Below are 8,131 nucleotides of genomic sequence, written 5' to 3'. Positions count from 1 at the left end.
TACAAAAAAAACATTAGCTGGGCATGGTGGCGCGTGCCTGTAATCCCAGCTAATGTTTTTTTTGTAGTTTTAGTAGAGACGGTGTTTCACCATGTTGACCAGGATGGTCTCGATCTCCTGACCTCGTGATCCACCCGCCTCGGCCTCCCAAAGTGCTGGGATTACAGGCTTGAGCCACCGCGCCCGGCCGACCCTTGCCATCTGATAGGGGACAAATAGAACCATGGATTTTAATTTTAGTCAGCTTTATTGAGATATATTTTATTTATTTATGTATTTATTTTTATTTATTTTGAGACAGAGTCTCGCTCTGTCACCCAGGCTGGAGTGCAATGGTGTGATCTCGGCTCACTGCAACCTCTGCCTCCCAGGTTCAAGCGATTCTCATGCCTCAGCCTCCCGAGTAGCTGGGATTACAAGTGCCCACCACCGTGCCCAGCTAATTTTTTGTATTTTTAATAGAGACGGGGTTTTGCCATGTTGGCCAGCCTGGCCTCCAGCTCCTGACCTCAGGTGATCCACCCACTGCAGCCTCCCAAGTGCTGGGATGACAGGCATGAGCCACTGCACCCAGCCAAGATGACACTTTGGATACAAGAAAATTCACCCATTTTAAGTGTACAGTTGGATGAGTTTTGACAAATATTGACAGTTGTGGAACCACCACCACAATCAAGACACAGAACACTAGCTACTCGGGAGGCTGAGAGGGGAGGATCACTTGAGTCCAGGAGTTGAGGCTGCAGTGAGCAGTGATTGCACCACTGCACTCCAGCCTGGGTGACACAGCGAGATCTTGCCACTTAAACACACACACACACACACACACAGAGAGAGAGAGAGAACCTACCCAGCATCTCAGAAACCCAGAAAGCTCCTCCAGGCTCCTTTCAATCTCAAATCCAATCTCAGCCCCAGGGAACCATGGGTCTACTTTTGGTCACTATGGATTAGTTCTGACCTTTCTAGAATTTCATAGAAATGGAGTCAGCAGCACACACTGGCTTCACTGGCTCAGCATGGCAATTTGAGATTCATCCGTGCTGTTCCATGCACCACAGTTTTACCCACCAACTGCCGAGCAGCCCCCCAGTCTGGGTGCCCCGCGTGTGCACCCCTCACCTGCTGGTGGGCATCTGGGCTGCTTCTTCCAGTTCATAACATAGAGCTGCTATGAACACTTGTGTATAAGGTCGGGGTAAACACTAGGAGTGGATGGCTGGGTTACATTGTAGGTGTGTGTTTAATTTTTTCTGTCATGGCCAAACTGCTTTCCAAAGCGGTTGCACCATTTCACATTCTGACCACAGTCTGAGGCTTCCAGTTCCTCCTCATCCTCACTAACACCTGATATTGTCTGCCCTGCTGATGTTAGTTACACAGGCAGCGGTGTGGTGCTACCTCGTATCTCACTGTGATTTTAATCTGCATTTCTCTGATCAGCGTGTTGTGTTTTGACATTCGTTAAGAATGATGTTTTTTGGCTGGGTTTGGTGGCTCACACCTGTCATCCCAGCACTTTGGGAAGCCAAGGCAGGCAGATCACCTGAGGTCAGGAGTTTGAGACCCCAACATGGTGAAACCCCATCTCTATCAAAAACACAAAATATTAGCTGGGCATGGTGGCGTGTGCCTGTAATCCCAGCTACTCGGAGGCTGAGGCAGGAGAATTACTTGAATCCGGGAGGCGGAGGTTGCAGTGAGCTGGGTTGGAGACACTGCACTCCAGCCTGGGTGATAGGGTGAGACTCCGTCTCATTAAAAAGATTTAAAGTAAAATAAAAAAGGATGATGTCTTTATCACACAGAAATATCAAACATTTTGTGCAATAAATTTCTTCCTGGTTGTGGCTTTTGGGCTTCGTCACAGTTTCCTTTAATACCCCAGTGACAATGGCTTAAGTCCCCCATTTACTTTTAGGAGTTACCAGTGTGATGGAGCCCGTACTCAGGCTCACACGCCCCCTGTCCCCTCCCCAGCCCCCAGCTTTCTCCACTCCGGCCACATGTTTGTCTTCAGAGATTTGTGGAAAGCTGTGTAGACAGACACCTCTGTCCACCTGGGGCACTGAAGCCATGTCAGGGCCTGTCCTGCAGCTGCTGGGTCAGCAGCCCTCCAGGAGTCTGGGCGGAAGACCACGCTCATGCTGCACCCGAAGCCGCCTTGGCTGTCACTCACAGTGCTCCCGTCCGTCAAAAGCTCCAGAACCCAGGCAGTGAGCCCACATGCAGGAAGCAGGGTCTCAAAGGGAGAGAGCTGGCTGTGGGCAGAGGCCAAGGCCGCCCAGCAGGGAGATGGAGCCAGGTCTCACCCTGGCCGGTGAGGCCCAGCTACCTGTTCCACCCGGGCTCAGGGGACCCCATTCATGCTCCTTCTCCCTGGATGCAGGCTGCATTTGCATTTCCCAGATGGTGACCCTGCGGCCATGGTGACCCGGTGCCTACGTTATGGACAAGGATTGCAAACCAGTGTGGTGGGAAAGGGGACCGACCACAGGAGCCGTCTTGGAGGCTGCGTGAGCCACGGCCAGCCTGGACCCCCAGGAACAGACAAAGGTGAGGGAAGGCACCAGCAAAGCCGGGACGCTGTGGGCCTCTTGGAAATGATGTGATAGTGAGGGTTCCAAACGGCATCCGAGTAATCAATGTGGGACCAGCTCAGACCTGTGCCGAGGGGGTGGGCGCCAGTCGGCAATGCCCCGCCGCCCTCGCAGAGCTCTCCCGAAGCCTGGCTCCCTCCCGATGCCCACCCGCCTTCTAGAGGCCGCAGTCCCGCCTCCCTTCTGCCCATCGCTCTCACCGCAACCCTCCCCGCCCCGTGTCTCACTCACGCTCCAATCTGGACTTCCCCGTGGGGCGCACGGCACAGGGTCTCGCGTAGGAAGAAGCCCCGTGATGGGTCGGCCCCGGTTCCTCAGGCCGGCCTGGAAACCAGCCCGCACCTGCGCTTCTCAGGGGCGCCGGCTGCGGCAGGCGGACCACAGCGGAGAGCGGGCTCCCCAGGTGGACGCCTGCCGCCTGCGGCCGGCGGACCACAGCGGAGAGTGGGCTCCCCAGGTGGACGCCTGCCGCCTGCGGCCCCGCTCAACCCTCCTTCACCGGCACCGAGTCCCCGGCACAGCCCGGGAGGCAACCGCCGCCTGCGCGGAAACGGAAGCCGCACTTGAGGGCTCCGATGGGAGTAGGCCACGGGCCCTGCACCGGGCCCTCCTCGTCATCCTCAGCCCGAGGAGGGGAGCCCACGAGCCCAGTCCTGACCCAGACCCCGACCCCGACCTTGACCCTGACCCTGACCTCCACCCTCGCCCTTAGCCCCATCCCCACCGGGCGCACCAAAGACCACAGCGCCCTCTGCTGGCACCAGAGTCCCACTGCTGAGAAGGCTGATTGGCCCAGCGCTGTCAAACCCCGTCACGTGATCGGCGCAGGGCCTCCTCTGATTGGTCACGCTGAGCCACGCGCCCGCCCCAGGTGGGAGGGAGCACTGTGAGTGGCAGCCCGCGAGGCCTTGCTTTTTCGGCGGGAGCCGGCTGCCTTCAGCCCCCGTGCAGCAGGTGCAAGGCCCGACTCCCCCTGCGGGGATTCTGGGTGGCGCTGGCGCCCGGGCCGAGGGAGCCCTGGACCGAGCCCTCGGTGGTTGAGCTGGGCCCAGAGCATCTCGCCTTGGCTGGCCCCTCTCACTCGGGGATCACCGACAGCATGCAGTGGACGCAGAGCGGCTGTTGGCCGAGGAGCGGGTGCTTGTGGGCCCTTCCTTGAGGGTAGAGACAGGGGCGTGCAGAGACTGTCATGGGGGTCGTCCATCCTCAAAATCCCACATGGGTCCCCCAGGTCACCCCCTCCCCACCTGCCCTGGGAAATCTCCCAGCAGCTGTTTTCTGGAACAACTGACGGCCGAGGTCAGCTGGAGGTCAGAAGGAGGGTCTGGAGCCCGGTGGGGGTGAGGATGGGGAGGTCCCAGGAGGGGTGGGGGTGGCCCGGCCAGCCGGGAGCCACAAAGGGCAGAGAGAGTGCAGCGCCGCGGCCAGCCGCCAGTGGGGCCGCCAGCAATGTGGTTTCAATCTAATTGTCCTAAAATATTGTTACAGCACAAACCACGTGCCGTGCACTCACCTGCAACTAATCAGCGGCAAAGCTACCGAATAAATCGGTTCCACACCCTGGGACCGGGCAGCCCAGCGCGTGAACCCGGGTGCCCGGACTGGGACCGAGGCCAGGTGGCTTGTGCTGGGGCCTGTTTCCTGTTGGGGCAGGAATTGTCAGGACAAGTGCGGGCTCCTCCTCTCTTTGTGATGCCTCACTTCACGCTGAACGCAGAGCCAGAAGGAACAGCCCCTCGTGTCACAGCTGGCCCAGGCCCGAGAGGGTCAGCCACGGAGTGGAGGGCCAAACGGGGGGTCTGTCCAGGGTCTGACAGCCCAGGGAGTCCCCAGGGTCCTCTCTCCATCTTGACCATTCCGTCCTGAGATGGTGACCCTGAGGTCACCATCTTCACCCGTGCTGGGAACATTTGCAAGCCCACCCACAGAAACTGCAAGACAGCCTTCAAGGCCACCAAGGCCTTTAGAGACTATGATTGGAGTGATTCCTCCAGTACTCAGAAGAGCTGAGGAGGAAACAGAAGCTCACTGAGGACCCCGGCCCTGGACCCCGGGCCTGGGCCTCCTGCACTCGAGTCCCTGCCCGGCAGCCTGTACCGCAGAACCCAGCTGGGCTGGACACAGGCCCTCCTCAGGGAGCCAGCAGCCAGGCCCAGGCCTCTCGGGGCAGGGACAACAGACATTCCCCCAGTGAGTGCAGGGGCAGCAGGCAGCCCTGACTTGTCCCGGAGCCTGGGGGCCCCCATGGCGGCCGTTGAGCTTGGCCTTGGGGGTAAATGGGGTGCCTACGGGCAGGAAAGATGGCATAACAATGGCACCACCTGCATGGGCTTCACATAGGGCCGCAAATGCATTCCTTGTGAGTTTGGGGATGGCCTGGCATCTCCCAGCATCTCAGGTCCTCCAGAAGGAAGGGGCCTCACCAGCAAGGTTGCAAGGGTGTGCCTGGGGCCTGCCACCTCAGCACAGTCCGGAGGGTGTCGGTGGCCGCCGCTGTGGAGGGGAAGCCAGTCTCAGGCTTTGGAGGGTGCCTGGCCGGAGTACAGCCCCCTGCCCACCCTTCCCTACCTGGTGCCCTGGCCACCTGCTCAGTGAGTCTCTCTGAAGTCCTAGCACCCACTGGCCACTCCGCAGTGGTGACTCAACTTCCCGCGTCTGTCCCTGGTCCTGCAGCAGTGACCTGTGAGTGCCCTGGGGCTGCTGTGACAAGTGGCCACCAACCCGGTAGCTTCAAGCAGCAGACTTTTATTGCCTCGCAGTGCCACAGGCAGAAGCCCGCAGTCCCGGTGGCACAGAGCTGGGTCCTTCTGGAGCCTCTGAGGGAGATCTGCTCCTGCCTCTGCCAGCTCCTGGGGGCGGCTGGTAGTTCTTGGTGGTCGCTGGCTTGCGGAGGCATCCCTCCGATCTCTGCTGTCCTGGAGAGGCCTTCCTCCCCGACATCTCTCCCCTCTCTCCTGAGGACACTTGTCATTGGATTTAGGGCACACTAATCCAAGATGATCTCAACTCGGGAGGCTTCAGTGAGGATGGCGGAAGTGAGTCGGCCTGCCCCGAGGCGGCACAGCTGGCAAACAGCCAGAGAGTAAACCTGAAAGGTCACACGACAGCAGTCAGATGCCTCGTGGCATGGCCAGCGACCTGTGCTCCGACCAGGAGCCGCCTCGGCCTGAGACCGTGGCTTCCCCTTTACAGCGGCCGGCCATGCCACCCACCTGACTGTGGCGAGGCACCAGGCACACCCCTGCAACCTCGGCTGGAGAGGCCCCTTCCTTCTGGGGGGTGCTGAGATGCTGGGAGATGCTGGACCATCCCCAAACAACTGATATCACCTGATGCCTGGCCGTCACCGAGTGCCACGTGAGCCTGTGTGTCTCGTGACACGTGTGCAGCTGTCGTTCCTGGCACAGATACTGAAGGGTAATGCCTGCACGCGGCCGCCAGGGTTGTAGGGCCAGTGGCAACAGGAGGAGGTTCTGGCTCAGGCTCACACTCTGGAGCCCCCAAAACCCAATCCACAACCAGGCGAGGCTTCAGCCTCAGCCACAGGGGAGGCCATGCCCGCCAGCACATGCTCGAGGCCAGGGTCCACCTCCAAGAGTTCCCTGGTGGTGGAAAGAAGTGGAAGACGCAGGCCAGAGGAAGGGGGCCGCCTGACCAACCTTAGCCAGTTCTGCCCAGCAGCCCGAGAGCAGGCAGAGGAGGGCGCAGGAAGAGACCGAAGCTGACCCCAGCCTTCCATGCCCTGATGGTTTCACCTTCTTCTCCATCCAGCCTTTGAATAAGAAGCAAAGTGGGCCAGGAGCCATGGCTCACGCCCATAATCCCAGCACTTTGGGAGGCTGAGGCGGCCGGATGGCTTGCTTCCAGGAGTTTGAGACCAGCCTGGGCAACACAGCAAAACTCCCATCTCTACTAAAAATACAAAAACTAGCTGGGTGTGGGGACGTGTGCCTGCGGTCCCAGCTACCTGGGAGGCTGAGATGAGAGGATCACTTGAGCCTGGCAGTTTGAGGCTGCAATGAGCCGTGATTGGGCCATTGCACTCCAGCCTGAGCGGCAGAGCAAGACCCTGTCTCTAAAAATGAAAAAAGGCCAAGTTGGAGGCATTGCCTATTATCCCTGCTGCCCACGGGCCTGACCCTCAGAGTGACCCTGCCTGACGGGCGCTGCAGGAAGACCCCTCCTGGCCTTGCACGGGTTCCCCCTTTTTTTTTTTTTTTTGAGATGGAGTCTCACTCTGTCACCCAGGCTGGAGTGCAGTGGCACGATCTTGGCTCACTGGAACCTCCACCTCCTGGGTTCGAGCAATTCTCCTGCCTCAGCCTCCTGAGTAATTGGGACGACAGGTGCACACTGCCGCACCTGGCTAATTTTTGTGTTTTTAGTAGAGATGGGGTTTCACCCTATCGGTCAGGCTGCTCTCAAACTCCTGGCCTCAGGTGATCCACCCGCCTCAGCCTCCCACAGTGCTGGGATGACAGTCGTGGCCACCGCGCCTGGCCCCAACGGAACCATTTTCAAGTGTGCAATTCAGTGGCATCAAGTCCATTCACAGTGTGGAGCGACTGCCCCCTCTCTCTGTTAATATTTCCAGAACGTTTCATCATCCCAAACAGAAACTCTGTACTCATTAAGCAATATCCCCCACCCCTGCCCCTGCCAGTCCCTGGGGACCCCGAACCTACTGTCTGTCTTTGCCAGTGGCTTGTCCTAGATGCTGAACAGAAGTGGAACCACGCCGTGTGCCTTTTTGTCTGGAATTCCTCACTTCGAATAATGCCCCTGAGGTCCGTCCACGCGGTAGCGGGTGTCAGATTTCCTTCCTTTTCCAGGCTGAACACTGCTCCGCGTGTGGCTGGACCACGTCTTGTGTGTCTGTGCACTCATCGGTCAACGGCACTTGGGAGCTCCACCTCCTGGTGGCTGTGACCAGGGATGCTGTGGACTCTGGCGCTTCCATGTCTTTGCCAGCCCCTGTCTTCTGTTCTCTGGGGTCTATACCAGGGAGTGGCATCACTGAGTCATATGGGAACAGGTGCCCGCCACTAGCCGGCTAACTTGTATTTTTAGTAGAGACAGGGTTTCTCCACATTGGCCAGGCTGATCTCAAACTCCTGACCTCAGGCGATCCACCCTCCTTGGCCTCCCAAAGTGCTGGGATATACAGGTGTGAGCCACCGCACCCGGCCTATGGGCTGCTATTGGGGAGGCCATCACACCCCACTAGTTTTTTCAATCCAGAGTTTAACCTTCCAGGGAAAAGAATTTTGTATCTATTCCTGGGCCAAGATGGGGCCTGCTGGGTGAGGAACAGCCAGGAGCGGTGAGGTGGGAGCGGTGGCCTCTGAGACCACATGGCCCGGCCTCAGCCTGGCAGGAGGACCGAAGCGGCTGGGGCTGCTGGGAGGGCCTCAGTTCTGCTCCTCCCCAGCTTCGGGATCTGAGCAGGAGGCTGCCTCACTCTGTGCCTCAGTTTCCTCATCTTTATCTGGGAACGGAGTAGCCTCTGCCTCTCAGAGGATTAGCTGTGA

At 58.8% G+C, this 8,131-nt stretch overlaps 1 long non-coding RNA gene across 1 annotated transcript in view; it reads right to left on the bottom strand.

The window, feature by feature from the left end:
- LOC116525518 overlaps positions 1–4,954 on the bottom strand; it is an 11,401-nt gene extending 6,447 nt beyond the window's left edge. The window contains exon 1 of the long non-coding RNA XR_004257707.1: positions 2,832–4,954. This is a non-coding gene — a long non-coding RNA (uncharacterized LOC116525518). The remainder of the gene's footprint in view (positions 1–2,831) is intronic.
- Between the last annotated feature and the right edge of the window lie 3,177 nt (positions 4,955–8,131).

This window comes from Sapajus apella, unplaced genomic scaffold (genome assembly GCF_009761245.1).
Source record: "Sapajus apella isolate SASKATOON/1434 unplaced genomic scaffold, GSC_monkey_1.0 scaffold48, whole genome shotgun sequence".
Lineage (NCBI taxonomy): Eukaryota > Metazoa > Chordata > Mammalia > Primates > Cebidae > Sapajus > Sapajus apella.
This window is presented reverse-complemented; position numbering and strand designations above follow the sequence as displayed.